At 39.3% G+C, this 21,775-nt stretch overlaps 1 long non-coding RNA gene across 3 annotated transcripts in view; it reads right to left on the bottom strand.

Annotated features, from left to right (window-relative positions):
- LOC129491417 (uncharacterized) overlaps positions 1 to 20,019 on the bottom strand; it is a 31,222-nt gene extending 11,203 nt beyond the window's left edge. The window contains exons 1-3 of one of the 3 annotated variants that reach the window (XR_008660549.2): positions 19,870 to 20,019; positions 9,492 to 10,089; positions 4,927 to 5,368 (exon numbers count right to left, since the gene is read on the bottom strand). This is a non-coding gene — a long non-coding RNA (uncharacterized lncRNA). Of the gene's footprint in view, positions 1 to 4,926; positions 5,369 to 8,363; positions 8,827 to 9,491; positions 10,090 to 19,869 lie in introns of those variants that run through there. The other 2 variants (XR_010113953.1, XR_010113952.1) reach the window with 2 other exon arrangements.
- Positions 20,020 to 21,775: the final 1,756 nt, after the last annotated feature.

Genomic DNA, 21,775 nt, shown 5'->3' with positions numbered 1-21,775 from the left:
CAAGGGCAGGACCAGAATTCAGGTTTTCTATTTCCTGAAATAGGATTGCGTCATAAATATATTGCTTCGTCAATTCATGTCTTAGCATTTACTAAGAGAGTAAAGAGTATTCATAGAATGAGGTTTGTGTGTCACAGAAGGGCCCCTGTGGTCCTGGCTTTGCAGTAAATGGTCATACAAGAATATATCCTGGCTGGGTGTGGTGGCTCACACCTGTAATCCCAGCACTTGGGAGGCTGAAGTGGGGGCAGGGGTGGAACCACTTGAGCCCAGATATTCAAGACCATCCTGGGCAACATATTTGAGACCTTGTTTCTGTTTTTTAAAAAAATGCAAAACTTAGCCAGGCATGGTGGTGCACCTGCAGTCCCAGCTGTACTTGGGAGGCTGAAGTGAGAGGATGGCTTGAGCCCGGGAGCTTGAGGCTGCAGTGAGCGATAATTGCACCAGTGCACTCCAGCATGGGCAACAGTGAGACCCTGTATTTTTTTTGTTTTAAAAATATATTCTTGCTATTAGAAGATGCTTTTCATTTTCATTCATTCAGCAAACACTTACCAAGATTCTTCTAGGTACAAGGCCCCATGTTGAGAAGACAACTTTAATTAACACACACTGTTCATGTTCTTTTGGAGTTTACATTTTGTCGGGGGAGAGATAATAAAGAAACTAATTGCAGGGGCTTTCGTTTTTTTTAGGTGGGAATGTTCTATAAAGTCACCTGGAACACAAAATTAGCAAACACGGAGCCATTGCTCTTAGGGGAAACACAGAGTTAGATTACTGTGAGCCTCTGGTCATGACATTTTTGTCAGCTAATCAATACATAACCTTGTTTTATGTGTGTTTCTGTTTAAAGACGTCTTATTTAATATAGTCGATTCATTAACATGAACTCAGGGCTAACAGCACGTCACTCAAGCCTGAATGAAATTTCCCTAACACATTTTCTCTGTAAGGGACATCCCAGCCTTTTTGCACTTAGAAACACTAGACAGCACTTTAATGCTTGGGGACCATTTTTAAACAATGAAATCATCAAAAGCACAAAAATGTGAAAATTGTGGCAGTAAACAGATCACAAAAAGAATATTTACAGTATGAGAGTAGAAACAAGAAGGCAGAATGCCACCAGGTTGGACCTCAGCTGGTCCGACATGTGCATCAGACAACTCAAAATTTTTGCTACTCTGTGCATGTCTATGAATGACCATGAAAACATCATAAGTATTGATTTAGAGGTTAAACTAAATTTTAGTGAGTGGGCAAATTTGCAGACATGAAATCCTTCAATTAAGGCACTAACCTGCATCAGACATTGACTGTATGTTATTAACTGTTTGTACACCATTGCAATTGTGCTGATAATTACGGTGATGTAATATCCTTTCACGGGGAGTCTGGAGGTCAGAGAAGATTTTCTGAGAAACAGACACTAAAGCTGAAATCTTAAGGGCAAATTGGTGTCAGTTGGGTTGAGTGGGGAAAGAGGACAGTCTATTTCAGGCAGAGAAAACAGCATGTGCAAAGGTCTGAGATGGGAACGAGCATTGCATATTTCTAGGGTTTAAATGAAGTCACTTGTAGCTGAACTACCCAGACCCATGGGGAGGGAGGGGCCGGATTATGCAGGAACTTGTGACTCCAGTAAAGGATTAAAGAAATTGAGACAGGGTCTTACTCCATCACCCAGGCTAGAGTGTAGTGGCCCAATCATGGGTCACTGCAGCTTCTACCTCCCCAGCTCAGTTGATCCTCCCATTTTGGCCTCCCATGCCTACCTAATTTTTGTATTTTTTGTAGAGATGGGGTTTCATAATGTTGCCCAGGCTGGTCTTGAATTCCTAGGCTCAAGTGACACACCTGCCTTGGCCTCCTAAAGGCTAGGACAGGAAAGGATTTTGATCTTTATTCTAAGAGTAATGGGAATCCAGGCTAAGAGATGGTATATATTTGTGTTTTAAAAGGGTCATTCCCTCTGTTTGAGTGTAAAGAACGGTCTAGATGGGGCTGAGAGGATATGGGGAGGGTGGTTGGAAGCTTATTTCAATCACTGAGCAGAGACAGTACTAAGGTTAGGCTAAGGGCAGGGTGCGAGGGAAAAGTGGCATTAGGATCAGAGTTGGGTTTTTGGTGTGTGCAACTGCGTAGATGAGGGTGCTATTTCCAGAGGTCAGGAACACTTGAAAGAAAGTGAGTTTTGAGGGAATGAGCTCAATTTTGTTTTGTGGTTAAAGTGCCTATGAGATATTGTGGTAGGTGAAGAAATGTGCCACTGAGTTCCCCCTTCAAGGAAGGACTTGCTGTCCATCCCAGGGGAAGGCAGGCTGCAGATAGCCATCAGCAGTCAGCAACTTCAGGGTCTGCCTGAGGGGCAGAGCTGCCTCCCTAGAGGGCGTGCCCCTCTTGGAGCAGCTCGCATCTGGTGAATGAGTAAGGTGGGACACTTGGTGGGCAATACTGGCTCCAGAGCTCCCGGTTTAGGGTCCAATGGGAAACTGAAGGACTTTCAAGTTCTTCCTTGACAGGCTCATACAGGAAACATTACCCACACTTCCGGTCAGTGTGTGCTCTGCAGGCTCTGGCCTGCATCAGATAGCCAAGTGGAGACCTCAAGTCAGACACACGGGTGTGATCTAAAGATGCATGTTCACGAATGGTCAATATGTGGGTGGTGAATGAAGGTATGAGAGTGGCTGATTTTGTGTAGAAAAAAGAAAGAAAAGGATAAGCAGCCTAGGAATGAATCTTGGGAAATTCCAACCTTTGAATGTGAAACAGGGAAGGATAAACTAAAAGACTGTTCAGAAAGGTGGGAGGGTACCCGGGAGGAGACCACACCATGAAAGACAAAAGAACAAAATCGTTAACTCCATAGAGTGCTGCTGAGAGGCTAGGGAGGCCCAGGTCAAAAGTATACCTTGCAGAAGTCATTGGCAACTTAGCTCAGTGGCTGGGTGGGCTGTTGAGTGGAGATGCAAGGTTTCAGTGGGTTGTGGAATGAGTGAGAAATTAAGAAATAGAGACAGTGAGTGTAGACAACTCCTTTTAGAAATGTGACTGAGAAAAGGACAGACGACATAGGGCCGTAATTGAAAGAAAAAATAAGACGACATATTTTAAAAAATTGGACATATTTGTTTTTTTAATTTAAATTTAAATTTTTTTATTTTTAATTCTTGTGGGTACAAAGGTATATAGATTTATGGGGTACATGTGATGTTTTGATACAGGCATGCAATGTGCAATCACATCATGGAGAATGGGGTATCCCTTCCCTTAAGCATTTATCCCTTGTGTTACAAACAATCCAATTACACTCTTTTAGTTATTAAAAAATGTACAGTTAAGGTATTGACTATAGTCATCTTGTTATGCTATCAAATAGTAGGTCTTATTCATTCTAATTTTTTTGTATGAATTAAGTATGTTTGAATGACCATGGGGGAACTAAGCAAAGATGATGAGTTAGAAGACACAGAAGAGAGAAGAGATTATTGATGGGAGATGATTCTTGAGGAAGTGGGCTACAGAACAGAGGCAGAGAGATTGGACCGAAGCCAGGAAGAAGGGAGCTGGCTTTCACAGGAATTGAGGAGAGGAGAGAAGATACAGATAGGTTGTAGGTTTGAAAGCAGGTGCTGGAAAGTTGAGAGCTCCTCTCTGGCACCTTCAAATTTCTCTGTGAGGTTGGAAGTGAGGTCATCTTTTGTGAGTGAGGGAGCTTTTTGGGGTGGTGCTGAGGCAGGAGAATAGGATCTGGAGGCAGGGAACCTAAGGCTGATTCATGTTGAATTCCTAGAATTAAACCAAAAGGAAAACCCCAACTTTCCATGCCCAAGTAACAAAAGGACCATAGGCTACACCCTTTGCAACAACCCTATCCCCCTTTCTCTGCGTGGCAGGTGAAAAATTGCAAGTACCTCTGATTGGTTCCCTCTTGCAACCAATCAGACTGGTCACAGGCCAAGTCTTCATTTGCATAGGAGTGTAACTTTGTATTAATAACTTCACTTCAGCCTTTAATTGGTTCCCTCCTACAACCAACCAGAATGGTCGTGGGCCACTACATCATTTACATAGGGCGTATACCAAGTAACCAATGGGAAACCTCTAGAGAATATTTCAACCCCAGAAAATTCTGTAATGGGGCTCTTGAGCTGCTTATTTGAGCCCACTCCCACCCTGTGGAGTGCACTTTTGTTTCAGTAGATCCGTGCTTTTCTTTCATTCGTTTGTGTGTTTTGTCCAATTCTTTGTTCAAAACCCCAAGAACCTGGACACCCTCCATCAGTAGCAGGTTTGGATGAAGAGAATGGAAAAGGTTTAATACAGTCACCAAGGAGCGTGGGAAAATTAATTGACTGAAGAAATTCAGTAGTAGGAATATAGAACTATGTTGTGAACTTGGCTGAACTCTGAATGTAGACTTGTTAGCCCACTGAAGTATCTTTTGGGCATTTTGCATCTTAAGGGCGCAAGATCTAAAATAGCACCATTTCCGCACACCATCGGTGTCTTACAGGAACACAGAAAACTGACAAGAAAATGCTTTGCCACAGAAGAAGTCAATATTCTAAACATATAAAACTATGAGTTCAAGTTTCATCCTATGATTTCCCTACTTCTTAGTCTTCAGATATTTCTGTGATAAGTTTTTAATATAAATATGTTATTTGTCAAGCAATTTGCAGTATATAAAAATGTTGACATTAACTTTTCTCATCTAATCCTCTAACATGCTTCTAAGGTGGATAATATTATTTGCCACTTAACAGGTGTTTGCAAAGTTATGAGAATGATCCAAGGTCAAACTATTGGTGAAAGTCAGGACAAGGACATGCGCTCTGGTCTTCTTCATTCAAAGTCTATGATCTTTCACTGGCTCATGTTCCTGGATCTCAGAAATGTACTAGATTTGGGCTCGTTTTTGCTGATGAGTTTAATTAGTCAAGGATAAATAATTTCTTTTTTGGTTTATTTCATTTAATATTTCCCCCTGAGTTTGAGTTTGTGATCCATTATGATAAGTTCTTGTTCCTTTGTATTCTTAGCAATGGCAGGCTTGGAATAATAAAGGAAGCAATTGACTTAAAATAGTGAATAAGCCCGCTGTCCATGAAGTTGTTCTTGTCTGTGCTTTGCCTGAGTTATGGCTATGTTAATGTGGTAACTGGCACCACTTCAACAGCTGTAATATCTCTTCAATTACAGCTGCCTGAAAATTACTTAAAGTTTCAAATGCTTGGTGCATCAAGATAGGGCCATGGGGAGGACAGATCAATCATGTGAAGCTTGTCTTTGCAGGGAAGAGACATTTCCTTAATTTTCTTGTGCCACTGAAGCTTCGAGAACAGTTGAGATTACTCTAAGAGCAACAAAGAAAGATAAATAGAAGGTCTTAAAACTGATAACTTGGAGCAAATTATATATTTTTAAAATAGATTTTAAGTTACTAAGTTGAAGCTGATAATTTTGAAACACAATAATTCATTCTTTTTTGAACACACATTTATTGAGCATCTGTTATATGCCAGCTACTGTGCTTGACATTGGAAGTGAAAAGGGAAATAAGGTACCTTCCTCATTATCAGGGATATGGGGTCTTCTAGTGGGCAAGATTGACCTATATGCAGATAATCAAAACATTAGTGCACAGATAAGACTTAGTTGCCAATAAGCATCTACTCTATCATATCCCTCTATATGCAATCTTAGAAGAGTACATGTATTAAATGAAAACACTTAAAATTGGTTTCTTCTGGGTTGGAGGAGATCATTACTTTAGAGAAATCTTTAGTTAAATAATATATTTCAACATATTTAGTTAAATAATATATTTCAATCATACAAGAAAATAGGACAACTACTATATGATTCCACTTACATGAGGTACCTAGAATAGTCAAATTCAGAGGCAGAAAGAATGGTGGTTGCCAGGGGCTTCTGGGAGAAGAAACGAGTAGGGACTTGTTATTTAATATCATGGAGTTTCAGTTTTACAAGATGAAAAGGGTTCTCGGGATGATGCTGATGATGGTACTACAATGATGTGAATGTACTTAATGTCGCTGAACTGTACATTTGAAAACAGCTAAAATAACACACTTTATGCTGTGCATATTTTACCACAATGAAAATAATACAAATGAAATAGAAATTAATAAAAGAGATTACCATTTCCAACCATGGATATATGTGTTTTGTCATATATTCTTTAGACTTCTCTCATTTTAAAGAAATAAAATGCTAAAATACAGCAAATGCCTCCCTTCTCTCTGCCTGACTTTCCTCCTCTTTTTCTGTCTCGTCAGGTATAGGTACTATGCTAAAGTTTGGGTGCATTATTTCTACGCGTTTAAAAATACTTTTACGGCTGGGCGCATTGGCTCACGCCTGTAATCCCAGCACTTTGGGAGGCCGAGGTGGGCGGACCACGAGTCAGGAGATCGAGACAACTCTGGCTAACACGGTGAAACCCCGTTTCTACTAAAAATACAAAAAACTAGCTGGGCATGGTGGCGGGCACCTGTAGTCCCAGCTATTCGGGAGGCTGAGGCAGGAGGATGGCGTGAACCCGGGAGGCGGAGCTTGCAGTGAGCCGAGATGGTGCCACAGCACTCCAGCCTGGGAGACAGAGCGAGACTCCACTTCAAAAAAAGAAAAAAAAAAAGTGCTTTTACTATAGTCAATGTCCTCTTTCCAAAGACTACTGGAAACACATCTGTAGTTGTATGCAAACTGTGGAGAAGTGTGGGGTGTCTCAACACGATGATGGTGGAGAAGACTTAGAACAGGATTTGGGCTTGCAGTAGGTGATTCTTGGGAGGGTTTAAGGAAACAGGATTTTACTCTGCATTGATGATTTCAGGAAGTAGGGTAATTCTGTGATTACATATCTTAACAAATCTCAAGCCTAGAGCGAAACTAAAGTTGTAATTGTTTAAGAAGCAACAGTCATGCATTAGCCAGGATAAATGGATATTTGGTCATTTTTGTGGTGCGTATTTTTGTTAGTGTTCAAATATAATTATGGCGTGGTTGTATTTTTGTTTTGTCCCATGTTGGTCACAGAACGGCCTTGTCTGATGTTCACGCTCTTTGAAGTTGTTTACAGTCAACAGGAGATACTAAGGGCTAGCTGTGGGTGCTAGGCTCCTGGATATCAGTGGCTATATTTTCTTTGTTGCTACATACATATTTCTTCATAAGCAATAGACATTATTTTGTGGGTCTCAGTTTGAATGGATTATAATATGCTGTAGCTTTTTTTACTCCATAGTGTGAGATTAGCTTAGGTTGATAATAGAAGATCTAGTCCATGTCTTCTTGTTTGTTTGTTTGTTTGTTTGAGACAAAGTCTTACTCTGTTGCCTAGGCTGGAGTGCAATGGCATGATCTCGACTCACTGCGACCTCTGCCTCCCAGGTGCCAGTGATTCTCATGCTTCAGCCTCCTGAATAGCTAGGATTACAGGTGCGCACCACCACACCTGGCTAATTTTTGTATTTTTAGTAGAGATGGGGTTTCACCGTTTTGGCCAGGCTGGTCTCAAACTCCTGACCTCAGGTGTTCCACCCACCTCGGCTTCCCAAAGTGCTGGGATTACAGGCATGAGTCAACATACGCAGCTTAGTCCATGTATTTTATATGCTGTTGTGCATTCAACTGAAGGGTGGTTAGGTTGCTTCTATGTTTTCTTGTTAAAAGTTGTGCTGATACACCTTGCATACAGATATGTCTCTCTGTACCATTTTTCCAAAGAGCAACCAGGTGTCAGAAAGTAATAAAATACTCAACAACATTGAAAGACTAGACACCAGCTTGAACCGGCTCCCAGGAGCAAAATCTGGGACAATTTGAGGAATAAAATAATAAAAATAATGGATTATAATCCATAGAATAGAATACAAGTTCATGCTACTTGAAATAATTGAATATTATCAAATACTCACATGCATTGCAATTTTAATCAAACTTTATTGCTGTGTCTTTGGATATAGCTAAGAAATCATTTCCTATCCAAAGAATATAAATATATTTTCGTATAAAAGTTTTAAAGTTTTGATCTTTGCGTGTAGATTTCTAATAAATGTAATTTGTTTTTGCTCTTGATGTGAGGAAGGGAATCTAATATCCTTTTCCACATGGGTAACCACTTGTTCCAGCTCTATGGAATGCCTTCACTATGTTAAACAAAATTTTCAAGGCTTTTTATTCTGATTTACTGATATATTTATCTCTTAATTAACTGCTATATTAATTATAGCTATTAACTGATATATTTGTCTCTTAATTAGTATAAAGCTTTAAATTAAGACTTGATATCTGGTTAGTCATCTGTCACTATTCTTCTTCTTCAATATTGTTAGCTGTTTTTGGCCATAATCTTTGATATACATTTAAGCCCCCCTGTTCAGTAAATTCTGTGAAACATCTTACTAGGATTTTGATTTGAATTGAATTGAATTTACAGACTTCAATAATCATAATATCAAGTGTCTTCATTTATAATTATGGAATATTTCTCCATTCCTTTTGGTCTTCTTATGTTCTATCCTTTTCTTCATAACTATTTTATACATTATTAGATACATACCTAGATATTTATATTAGTTGGGAATTGCCTGGCGGCCTGAGAGAGACCTTTATTTCAGTATCTTTAAAATATTAGAGCTCAACCCCCTAAATAGAACGCAGTGTTAGGTAGTTGCTTGTATCTCACTGAATCCAAATGCTAAGGGTAAGGCCTCTGGATTTTCTCTTCTTTTCTCTCATGGTCCCCAAATGGTTTCTGGAACTTCTGTAGTGTCTGATTCCAAGAGGCTGGAAGGAGGGAGTACAGAAGGACAAAAAGGGATTCCTGTCCAATGACGTTTGCTCACACCAAATTGGAAAATTTTACCTCCAATAGAGGCTGGAAGGTAGAGTTTTTCAGCTGGATATATTGTCACTCTGAATAAAATTGGAGTTCTCAGCTGGGCGCGGTGGTTCACGCCTGTAATCCCAGCACTTTGGAAGGCCGAGGTGGGTGGATCACTTGAGGTCAGGAGTTCAGGACCAGCCTGGCCAACATGGTGAAACCCCATCTCTACTAAAAAATACAAAAAAATTAGCCGGGCATGGTGGCCTATACCTGTAATCCCAGCTACCTGGGAGGCTGAGGCAGGAGAATGGCTGGAACCTGAGAGGCAGAGGCTGCAGTGAGCTGAGCTGAGATTGTGCCACCACATTCCAGCCTGGGCAGCAGAAAGGGACTGTCTCAAAAAAAAAAAAAAAAAAAAAAAAAAAACAAAACAAAACAGAGTTCTCTTATTAAGAAAGAAAAGAAAAAGTAAATATGGGATATACTAGCCGTTGCTGCTACAGGTTTTTTTAACTTTTGTTATTTAAAATATCTTTCTCAGATTAAAAATATCTTGATTGGTATTCATAGGGATACCTATCCTATTTCTATTCTTAAAATATAATTTACATACAGAAAAACTTACCCTTTTTAGTACATTTCTGTGAGTTTTGAGAAACACGTGGTCGTTTAGCTTGAGGAACACATCAGACAGAGCGAGAAGCAGACTATTATGAAGTCTGGTCAGAGAAGTAGGCAAGACCTCACTATCGGGGCCTTTTAGGTGATGTTAAAGAGGCTGGTTTTAGTGTAAATGCAGTAGGAAGCCACTGGAGAGTTTTAAGCAGGGAGTGATGTGATGTAATTGATGTTGGAAAACTCATTTTGAGTTTTCTCTGGAGAACAGATTGTAAAGAACATAGGGAGGAAAGGAGTCCAAGCATGAGGCTCTTGCATATTCCAGGCAAGAGTTCACAGTCATTGAACAACGGTGGTGGCACTGGAGATGCAGCTCAGACAGATGCAGTTAGTATATAGCAGTCAACAGGATTTGCTCTTGAATTTTCATCTTCAATTATTTCTATTACTTGGATGTGATTCCCTCTGGAATCAGATGTTCAGAATAATCACTGGAATTTCCTTGCATGCATACGCTCTGCTAATTTGGCAAAGCTGTTATTTTTTCTCATTTCCCCTCGATGAGCCCAAGTGTGATCTACAAGCTGCATGATATAGTTACTTTTCTGGATAACAGAAAAGAATGAAAAAAATATTCTATTTAATAAAAGAATTTTAAACATGCTCATATAATCTGGCTTTTACATGAGGATTTAAAAGTGAGTTAAAAAAAAAACTACTGGATGGAGAACTTGTCTCAGGAGTTTTGGGAAGGTCTTGCCCTCTTAAATCTCTTCCATAAATTGCTTAACTTCCATTAACAATATTCTTTAACATTTTTTAATGTTAGCTTTCCTGAGAAGAATGGCATATTGAATCCTCAATACTGTGTTATACATTTCTTTATTAATTCACTTTGCCTTTGGAATCATTTCTGATTGTCAGAAATATCAACTTCTACATGCAATCAGTTTCATTAACTTAAGCAGAGTAAAAAGGGACAGAATCTATTTGAAATAAAGAGATGAATAAATGCAATGAATAGACTACAAGAAGTTCTCTAGTCCTGAGACCCCCTGGCCACCTGGTCTATAAAGGTTTTGGTAGAACTGCAATAAAAATGCATATCATAAAGCAGAGATAGACTATGCAAAGAAATAGGGAAAGAATATCAATAAAATATGAACAAAAAATGGAAAGCCATCACATTAATTAAAAAAAACATAACTTTGAACCATAAAAGACAGCATAAATACTGTATTTGCGCTATAAATTTGGGACTGGACTTCCTGGAACCAGTATTAAGATAGAGACCTAGCCAATTGCCCAGTTCTTATTATAAATATATCAGGAATCCCAGTTTGGGTCTAAGGAGGGTTTAATGTAGAATTGAAGTTTGTTTGGGTCTACAGTGTACCTGCTGTGTGTCTCCCAGGTACCTCCTGGAAATAAAGACTTCTAAAAGAAGTGTCCTTTAGGGACAATGCATTTGTGGGCAGGAATCAGACATATCCACGTGTGTCATGTCACCCAGTAGTCTTCTGAGCAATTGCTCATGTTGGAGCCCTAGTGTGTAAATAAAAGTGATCCAGACATGAAATGTCACAGTTTGAAAGTCAAGCTCCATAGCAGTATTTCCCAAAATGATATATGTTGGGACATTTTCCCACAGGATGTTAATACATATTTTGAAAAACAAAATATGTACGTTAAACATATCTAAATAGGAGCCTTTTTAGCAGCTGAGTCCTATTAACAGTCACATGAGCAGGCTTAAGGCAGATTTTAGTAACTGTTACTTCCAAGTGCTTATGCAAAACAGCCTTGCAAAGTCTCTGTTCTCTCCAGCAATTCTGGGTGTTCCCAGAGGGTTTCTGAACAGTTCTGGAGGGCTTCCCTGTGATGCCTGCTGGATACAGCTGCAAGTGCTTTTGATCATTACTGCTTCCGGGGTGCACCTCTGTCCGATTCTGTTTCCATCTTCACACATGGCACAGCAATCTCTTGCCGGGGAAGATGGTCTCTTTTCAGGTCATACATTACTGCTACCCTTGCTAGATATTGCAGTACATCCAGGACCTCACACTACACTGCTTCTGCTATTTCCTACTGGTGACAAGGTCTTGTGCTTGGAGCAACTATTGCTTCCACTATATCCTCTGGGCCTGCTGTCCTGAGGGAATATGTGTTAGAAATACATATTCACCAATGCACTAGAAATTTTAATAGGCTAAGTTGGCTGCTTATCAGTGAGGAAGTAGAGACAAATGACAACCGAAATGGCAGTACTTCAATATCTTACATAATTTGGGGTGCAACGGCCCTGCATTAATTGGAGTGAGAGGCCATTAGGTCTTAAAGGCTGGCATCTTGGCTCCACCTCCCACATCAAAGACGTCAGAGCACTGGGCATGGTGGTTTATGGCAGGCTCAGGTCCTTATCCATTGTGGGCTGGGTAAACAGACTCAATCTGCAATTTGGCTATTTTAGAGGAAGGGAAGAAGTAGAAAGCCTTGTTGAGGTCTCTAGTTAAGCTACATGCCTCAGAACTCACCAGAAAAGCTCTGCATTTTGTGTATAAGTTGCTCGTTGAGCTATTAAGGAAGTGATACTTTGTTTGCCATTGGTCTATTGTCCCTCCCCTTATAGAAAAACCCATGGAACCAGAACCGTACATCAAATTACTAGTATTAATACTAATTGCTAATATTAATACTAATTACGGATATTAATTAATATTAATGCTAATTATCAATGTATTATAAAGAAAAAATGCAAACCAAAATGGAATAAATATATTTTTCAAAAGTGTATATTTGAGAAAACTGACTGTATAACAAACTCTAGTGACTCATGTTAAACTTACATTAAACACACTAGTGTGGTTTACGGGTCAATGTAAAAGCCAAAACCATAAAAATATAAGAAAATACAGGTGAATATTTTTTATTAGAATGGAGAACAATGTTGTCTGCCAAAACACAGTAAACAAAAAAGGAAAAGCTCCATAGCTTTGACCACACTTAAAAAAACAACAATCCGGGCCGGGTGTGGTGGCTCACGCCTGTAATCCCAACACTTTGGGAGGCCAAGTCGGGCGGATCACGAGATCAGGAGATCGAGACGATCCTGGCTAACACGGTGAAACCCCGTCTCTACTAAAAATACAAAAAAATTAGCCAGGCGTGATGGTGGGCTCCTGTAGTCCCAGCTACTCAGGAGGCTGAGCCAGGAAAATGGCTTGAACCTGGGGGGTGGAGCTTGCAGTGAGCGGAGATGGAGCCACTGTACTCCAGCCTGGGTAACAGAGTGAGAATCCGTCTCAAAACAACAACAAAAAATCCTCTTTGTAAGTCAAAATGTACCAGAAGCAATGTTATGGAAAGGAAGGTTGAATAGTAATTCAGATCACAGACTTTACATAATCTTATCTGTTTCTTTGAAAATAAGAGGTGATGAAGTCAATGAATCATCATTTAGCAATAGCTCAAAATATAAAAGGGTAAAAACTCTTTGATCTAGCAATTGCACTGTTATGAATTGATTGTGCATATATATTTGTAATGTACAAATGTATTGGTGTATTATACAATATGCTAATTGCTATTGTATGACAACAATAACTGGAAACAATTTTCTATCAAGAGTGGCCTTGTGTGATGTATTTTGTTACATCCATACAATGGGATAGGATGCAGCCACTAAAAAGGATGAAGTAGCTTTATATATTTATTCAATATATATATATGGAAAGATTTCAAGAACTGCTAGGTGAAAAAATGATCTATAGAAGTATGCTTGATTTTTTTTGTTGTTGTTTAAAAGATCTACATATTAGTATTTGCAGCTTTTTCTTTTCCTGATATAATCAGAGAAACCATTGACAGAGGCTACTTTTGGGGAATAGGGCTGGAATTTGGTGGAAGGAAGATGTGTAACTTTCTGTTTAATTTTTTCGCATGTCTATGATTATTTAAAAATAAATGGGAAATTTTATTTATTTTTTGAGATGGAGTCTTGCTCTGTCGCCCAGGGTGGAGTGCAGTGGTATGATCTTGGCTCACTGCAGCCTCTGCCTCCCGGGTTCAACGGATTCTCCTGCCTCAGCCTGCCGAGTAGCTGGGATTACAGGCATGTGCCACCACACCCAGCCAATTTTTTTAGAAGAGACAGGGTTTCACCATGTTGGCCAGGCTGGTCTTGAACTCCTGACCTCAGGTAATCTGCTTGCCTCGGCCTCCCAAAATGCTGGGATTTGACAGGCGTGAGCCGTGTCTGGCCAAAAATTTTATTTATTTTATAGAAAAGCATGTACTTATATTTTAAAACCTCATGCTGTGTACTATAAATACATTTTATCTGTCAGTTTTAAAAAGAGAGCATATACCATAATCTGACAGCTCTGAGGCTAATCCTGTTATAAATCTGGGAAAATTACTTTATTTCTCAGTCTTATTTTACTCATTTGTAAAATGGGAAAAATAATCTGTACTTCATAGGATTTTTTGAAGATTGAATGAGATAATGGCATATAGAAACACTCAATAAGTATTTGCTCTTATTATTAACGTAATTAGAAGTTAGCCACTGGCTTTTAAACTGTTCTTATTTGCATTATATTGTATGCTATTGCTCTGGGATTAAAATACAATTCTTGGTTTTTTATATTCTACTCAGAGTTAATGTTGTACCAATTCCCATAAAATATGTAAACTTGCAATTGTAAGGTCTGCTTATCCCCTTTGCCATGGCTTTATGCTATTGTTATTACACGTATTGAATATGTATCATAAAAGCAACAAGATGGTAGGATCATCTTGCTTTAAGGAATCGTATGTATTTTTTAAAAATGAACAGGAAAATGATCTTTTCTTTTTTTATCAGATATTTAAAGCCTCTGATGTGTTTTATTTTTTGGTGAAGATTCATAATTCCATCTGTTATTTGCTTTCTGACTGAGGAGTGTTCCTTAGCATTTCTTGTGCAGGTCTGCTTTGTGGATCCTTATATATCCCACTTATTGTATATTTTCTTATATTGCAGAAATATTAATGTGTTTGATTATGGAGCCCTAAAGCAGATCCTGCTTGGGATATTATATTGTGTCACTTGGATAAATTCTACATAAACTCAGGAGCTGACTCAACAAGCTTTGGTGATAGTCTATGGCAGTGGAATTAGTTAAAGAGGAAGAAAGAAGGCAAAGATGGTTCCCAGTTCTATTGCTTGGGCAATAAGAGTCAGTGCAGTGTCATTTAATGAGAGGAGTGACAAAACAGCCATTTCAATGGGGAATTGGAGTGAGAAGGGTTGCCGAGTTTAGTTTTGTACATGTGATAGTGGCACATCCATGTCCAGGAAGTAGGTGGGTACATAGGTCTGGAGCCTAGAAGGGAGGTCTACATTAGAGATGTTCAGGCCTCTGCGCCATCACAGTGGGTGATAATTGAAGCAATGAGATCACACAGTTATTCAAAGATAATGTACAGGACAAAAAAAGTCATACCTATGGTAAATCTTAGCATCAGCAGTTTCAGTGGAGTAAAGGGGGAAAAAGCAGATTTCAATGAGATGAAGAATGACTGGAAGGAGAGAATAAAATGGTGAGTGTAGATGGCTCATTTAAGAAGCCTGGTTGTGAAGAGAGAGAACCAAAGAGGTTTTAATTTACTTAGTTTTTCAACATGTATGAGACCTGAGTATATTTTTCCCATGTTGATGGAAGAAACCATAGAGGGAGAGGTTTAAAGTTACTTGATCAAGGACCATTCTCCAAAGAGGGGATGAGATCTGGAGGACAGGAGATGGAGATGGAGATATGAACATTAGGGAACAGGTCAACTCTTTTAACAAGAAACTGTAAGACAAGGGTAAAAATAGATGCAGGTGAGGGCATTCCTGCCTAACAGCTCCAATTTTCTCCGTGAAGTGGAAGATGAGTACTGAGAGTGGAGGGAATAGATGAGCTGCTTAGATGGTTTGGTGAGAACAGATAGGTTTTGAAATAGCCACTGTGGAGACTCAGAGCAAGAGTTAATTAGGGAAATGGAAGGTCTTGTAGATGGAAACGAGGATCCGGTAAATCTGTGGTTACACCAACAACTCCTTCTTCCCACTATGAAAATTGGAAGAAGAATCTGCCTGACATCATAAAGTCTCCCTCAATCCATACATGTTTGCCCCACAGGAGGTTTCTCTTTTTTTCTCCTTGTGAGTTCTCAGTATCCAGTGACTTTCTGCAGCCTTCTATAACCACTGAAGTATAAGCATGAAAATTTCAGCCATTTGACACTAAATCTTTCTCTTGGGTCTTCTCACATCAATGGCTATATGAATACAGCATTATAAAGATTTAAGCATAAACCTACCTGAGAGAAGAACACCTAAATGTTAGCTTCGGTGCATGATTTAAGCAAAGTCATTGGCTGAAAGAAAAATACTTTTCTACTCTAGGAACAGTTCCCATGAGACTTGACAGCCAAAGCCCTGTGAGCTCCCCAAAGCCTTCTCCCTGAGATTAAAAATGCTTCATTCAGGGTATTTCATGTGGGATATCTTTAGTAGCCATTGATTTCTTATAGAAACTATGCATCATGCTTCCCTGTTCCTTTCATTCATGTGCTCTTGACAGCCTTTTTGCTGAACCTTACAAGGAAAAGAAATGTACCACAGGAGGCTCTGAAAGGACATGAATTTAGAGATCTATTTGAGTTTTATGGGGACCCCAAAGCACTGTCAGGAAAGGTCTGAACTCGGAGCCTATTCCTAGAGAGCAGATGCCATCAGCTGGCAGATGATCTTGGGGTCAATGGATTTGGCTTTGGGGGACAGGAAGGCAGAAGAGCAGAGACCTACAGCTGACAAGCTGACTGACATTCATAAGGGATGTCACAGAACCAAATTAGCCCATGTGCTAGTGGAGGAGTAGGGAAAATCGTCCTCACTTAGAGAAGCAAGGGGCTGTATCAGAGACAAAGCCCTGCTAATTGGTGAAAGTCTAAGGAGATGACAAGAGCAGAGCAGGGGAGATACCAGAGTCACTTCAGTTTCTTCATGCATTCATTCATTGAGGAGGTATCTGTGGAGCTAGCCCCAGAAGAGAGGCCTGCCTTAGAAACTGGCTAGGAGAGGATGGGGGATTTTAAATGGAGGAAGTGAGAGGAATATGATGCAGGAGTAGAAAAGTGCAAGTATGACATTAAGAATGGTGAATGGTTTCATTTGCTGAGAATAAAATGAAATTTTTTTTTTTTTTTGAGATAGAGTCTCACTCTGTCACCCAGGCTTGAGTGCAGTGGTGTGATCTCAGCTCCCTGCAACCTCTGTCTCCTGGGTTCAAGCAATGATCCTGTCTCAGCCTCCCAAGTAGCTGGGATTACAGGTGTGTGCCACCATGCCAGCCTAATTTTTGTGTTTTTAGTAGAGACAGGGTTTCACCATGTTGGTCATGCTGGTCTTGAACTCCTGACCTCAGATGATCCACCCGCCTCAGCCTCCCAAAGTGCCGGGATTACAGGTATGAGCCACTGTAGCTGGCTAATAAGAAGAATTTGAAGAGAAGTTTGGATTAGATTGGGTGGAATCTTGAATGCTGGGATAAAGTCTCCCCTGCTTTCCATGGCATTCAACAGGAGTTTTTATTAGGTTGATGCAAAGGTAATTGTGGGGTTTGCCATTACTTTTAATATAATACAAAACAACCTGATACAAAGATCAATAGGTATGGACAAGGTGCACTGGAAAGGAGAGACTGAAGATCGAAAGAACAGCTGGGCAAGTTTTGGAAAGCCCACCTGACAGAGGCTAAGATGTCAGGGGAGCCATTGTGGGACTGGAGGAGAGGAGAACACATAAGACATCAAGGAGTTATAAATATGCCAACAGGATATGGCACAACAACAAATAGGATGTGATTGATAAGGGAAGAAAGGCTTGAGGTTACAAACCTGGGGATCTGTGAGGATGCTGGTACCTTGACTATCCAGACAGAAAACAGTCCCCAGTGATTGTCCCACATGTCACCTTTGTCAGAGCACTTAGAACTGCCTTCTTCTCTTTTTTTTATCTTTTTCTTTATTCACTAGAAAGTATGCTTCATGCAACTGGAGAAATATGTCTTCATCAATATATCCGTTCCTCCTAAATCCTCAACAATCAGATAATTGATGCTCAATAAATATGTATTGAATAAATGCTGAGTGGTGCCCTTTTACATAAATGGAAATAAAAATGATGGGAATAATAATCTAAGAGAAAATAATTTCAGAAGTTATAATAGCTTAGCTCTGCCAATAACCAGTCATGTGGATTTAGAAATATCACATAGTACCTATTCACAATAGCAAAGACTTGGAACCAACCCAAATGCCATCAATGATAGACTGGATTAAGAAAATGTGGCACATACACACCAGGGAATACTATGCAGCCATAAAAAAGGATGAGTTCATGTCCTTTGTAGGGACATGGATGAAGCTGGAAACCATTATTCTGAGCAAACTATCATAAGGACAGAAAACCAAACACCGCACGTTCTCATAAGTGGCAAATGAACAATGAGAACACTTGGACACAGGGTGGGGAAATCACACACTGGGGCCTGTCATGGGGTAGGGGGAGGGATAGCATTAGGAGATATACCTAATGTAAATGACGAGTTAATGGGTGCAGCACACCAACATGGCACATGTGTAACAAGCCTGCATGTTGTGCACATGTACCCTAGAACTTAAAGTATAATAATAATAAAAAAAGAAATATCACATAGTGCCTTTTGTCTCAGTTTTCTGATGTAAATCAGGGATAATACTCCCCCCCTCATTTTATGGTTTTGAACATAAAATCATACAATGGGTACGAAAGCACTTTGGAAAATGAAAAGTGATGATTCAAATATAAGATTTTATCAGGGGAAGAGGCAATGTTATTTGTAATATGTTCTCTGAAAGTATAACATTTTTGGAATTGAATCATCTTTAGAATTATTAAAAGCACTAAATTACTGTCTTCTTTTTTCCTCCTTTAACATAATGTTGTGACTAAGAGCACTTGTTGGATAAAGCTTTGATCTATGAGTCTAAAGGGGCTTGCAGTAGCCTCTCACCAATTAAATTTCCTCTAGACAAACCCTGGGTAACTTTAAAATGAGCTAATAGTAATACGAGCTACGGTTTTCTGGAAAGTGAATCTTTCGTCAGAAAGAAGATTGGGCAGTAAATATGTCTCAGGAGGCAGCTGAGGTCTCTACACAGTTCAAACTAAATAACAGTATTTCAGATGTCACAAGGTGACTGCATCTCCTAGAATATCATTAATCAGTGTTCTAGGATTTTGATAGAGAAAGCGTCCTTTGCTCTCCTGGGGCTCTTGTGGTTTTTCCACTGAGAATTTCCTTTGGAAAAGTTGTCATCCTTCTTTCTGCATTTTATGAGAAGCTGCCTCTGCCTGAGTTTGTAGGTCAGAGTTGAGTGGTCGCATGGGAAAAGCTAGGAAGGAAAAGGTTTGGAGTAAGACTGCTAAGTCCACCGACCTCAACCAGACTGGGTGTGGGGAAAAAAGAGAAAGCGATGTTCGTGGTTCTGGGTGCTGAGGGTCTCCTCTATGGGGAGGGCCAGGGCTGAGTTGCTCAGTGATCAGGTGACAGAGGTCAGGAGGGAGAACAAGGATGACAGTGTTGGATCATATAACATGCAATAGAAGGACCATTTAATACAAAACAAAACAAAAAAATCAGCTCATGCAAAATAGTTATCTTACATTCACTTAAATTTTGTTTATTCACACCCACCCTTGAGGCTGCTGGTTGTCTTTCTGTGAAACTGCCCAGGATGGCTGTTTCTTCTCTCTTGTTATAGTGGAAATCACATGAATTTGGAGTCAGATAAATTTGGGTCCAAATCCCAGCTCTGCCTCCTCACAGATGTACACACTATCTAACACACTATCTAACCCCAATGTGCAGTATGGGAAATGGGCTCCTCCTTAAGGATTTGGTGGAAGGATTAAAATGATGTATTAAATATAATTTCGGCTTTTGCCATTACTTTTGCCCCAACCGAATAGCTTGCAGCTCCTGGCTTGTATTCAACATATTCAGTGTCACTATCACTATTCTATCTCCCCTATTCCTGTTGCTTCTGTGTTCAGTTAGTCTATTACATTGATCATATCAGTATTTTATGCTTTTGTTGTATCTCAACTATAGGAAGTATTGGAAGAAAGAAGTTGAAGAACTTCATAGTAGGAAATATCCCAAATCCACCACCTCTTCTCTCTGGGAGGCGGTCTTAGTTTCTGGAAACGTTAATACTAAGTCATCAGCAACTCTTATGTAACAGTAAATGAGACAGTCACTATTCTTATTAGGATGCTATCTTAGTTGGGTTGGGCTGCTATGACAAATTACCTTAAACTGGGTGGCTTATAAACAACAGGTATTTCCCACAGTTCTAGAGGCTGGGAAGTCCAAGATGAAGACACTGACAGATTCAATGTCTGCTGGGGGGCCCATTTCTTGCTTCATAGATGATATATTCTTCTTGTGTTCTCACATGGTGGAAAGGGATAGTTATCTCTTGGGTCTCTCTTATAAGGGCACTAATTTTATTCATGAGTACTCCATTGTGACCTAATCACCTTCCAAAAGGCCCCACCTCTTAATAGCATGGGAGTTAGAAATTCAGTATGAATTTTGGGGAAACATAAATGTTCAAACCATAGAAAGTATGAGTTTTTCCAACCAAGAGAACTTTTGGTAGGGGGCTTTTCTGTGATTTACTTTAGCCTACCAGCTGTTGAAAAAATTCTCCATTGCATAATATTCTAGCCAAATTATTTATATTGTCTATAACTTGATAGCACATTTTTACTCTAGAGAAGACATTACAAAATAGCAACTGGCCATCATAGAGTATTTACATTTTATGACAGGTTATTTACAAACTAGCTTATTTCTTACAACCAATGCATAAAGTAGATTATTTTCTTTGTAAGTGAGGAAATAGAGGTTTAGAGAAATTGAGTGTTGATGGACACATAAAGAAGAGATAGCACTCATGTTTACATCAAATGACTCCAAAACCCATGCTCTGTTTAATGAGACAGTCAAATAAGTCTAACCTAAATAGAGCTGCTTTCTTTGAGACTTCTGGTTGTGTAGTTCAATTAGAGCTGGAACGATCACTTACACAAAATCACTTATATTTTGGTGCTACTGGAAAAATTGAGCCTCTGCAGTATTCTGCTTTTATCTTGTTTTACTTTCATTAGGCTGGACTTACCTTTACTGTTTTACTTTTGATGCCATTGACCTGGCATACAAACCTGGGGCATGATGTCCCAGTTTCAGAGGCAAAAAGAAAAGAATCTGCTTTATTTAAAAGCTATAGGCTATATCTGGAGTTTTTCTAGTGAGCTTTTAGTGCTCATGAAAGGCAGCTACATGGAATTTCAAATGATGACTTAGACAAAGATATTTACCGAATAAACACATAAAGATTCCATAGGTTTGCAAACCATCTTCTTTCCAGGAAGACATAGAAAAGACTTTCAAAAGGCATGGATGATTCAGTCAGTATAAAAGCCTTAGACCTCTCTTTCTCAGTTCCACCAAGTCCTAATCTGAACTCACTCAGTTAACACAGTCTCTGTTGCTATCATCCTAGTTCAAACCACCACCTGTGTTGACACCTTTTATATTGCCCAGTATCCAGTTTTCCCGTAACCCCTATGATCTAGCACACTGCAATGTTTGAGTTACTAGACCAGAGTAAGCTTATTTTTCTTACTTTAAGATATTTCAGCCAGCAATATCCTCTGCTGAGTATTCTCTTCCTTTGACAATTACATCGTTAGCTTGTTAGGTCTTAGCTTAGTTGCTATTTCTGCAGAGTGACTTTTCCAACTTTCCCCTCTAAAGCAGCCATCGAGTGACTCTCTGTCTCATCTGCCTGTTACTTTTCCCCACACTATGTATTATGATCTATTATGTTATTGCTTATTTACAGACTTATTATTTCTTAATCTTCTCCATGGGAGAAACAATTTTTTCAGACTTCTTTGTTCAGGATCTTCAGCACCATGAACAGTGCCACACACCTAGTGAATATTAAATATTTGTTGAGTTTATGATAGAGATCTTATTTATATTGAGTTGAAGATGAAAGACAAGGAGATATATAGTCAGTAGTATCTTTCAATATAAAAGATAAAAATGTGTGTATAATGTTATATATTAATGTATTGTAAATACATGAAACAATATATAAATATGCACATAAAAATACATGTATATTTCTATAATGAATTAATCA

Source organism: Symphalangus syndactylus, chromosome 10 (assembly GCF_028878055.3).
Source record: "Symphalangus syndactylus isolate Jambi chromosome 10, NHGRI_mSymSyn1-v2.1_pri, whole genome shotgun sequence".
Taxonomy (NCBI): domain Eukaryota; kingdom Metazoa; phylum Chordata; class Mammalia; order Primates; family Hylobatidae; genus Symphalangus; species Symphalangus syndactylus.
The sequence above is the reverse complement of the archived record's forward strand: the minus strand, read 5'-3'. Positions and strand labels throughout refer to the sequence as shown.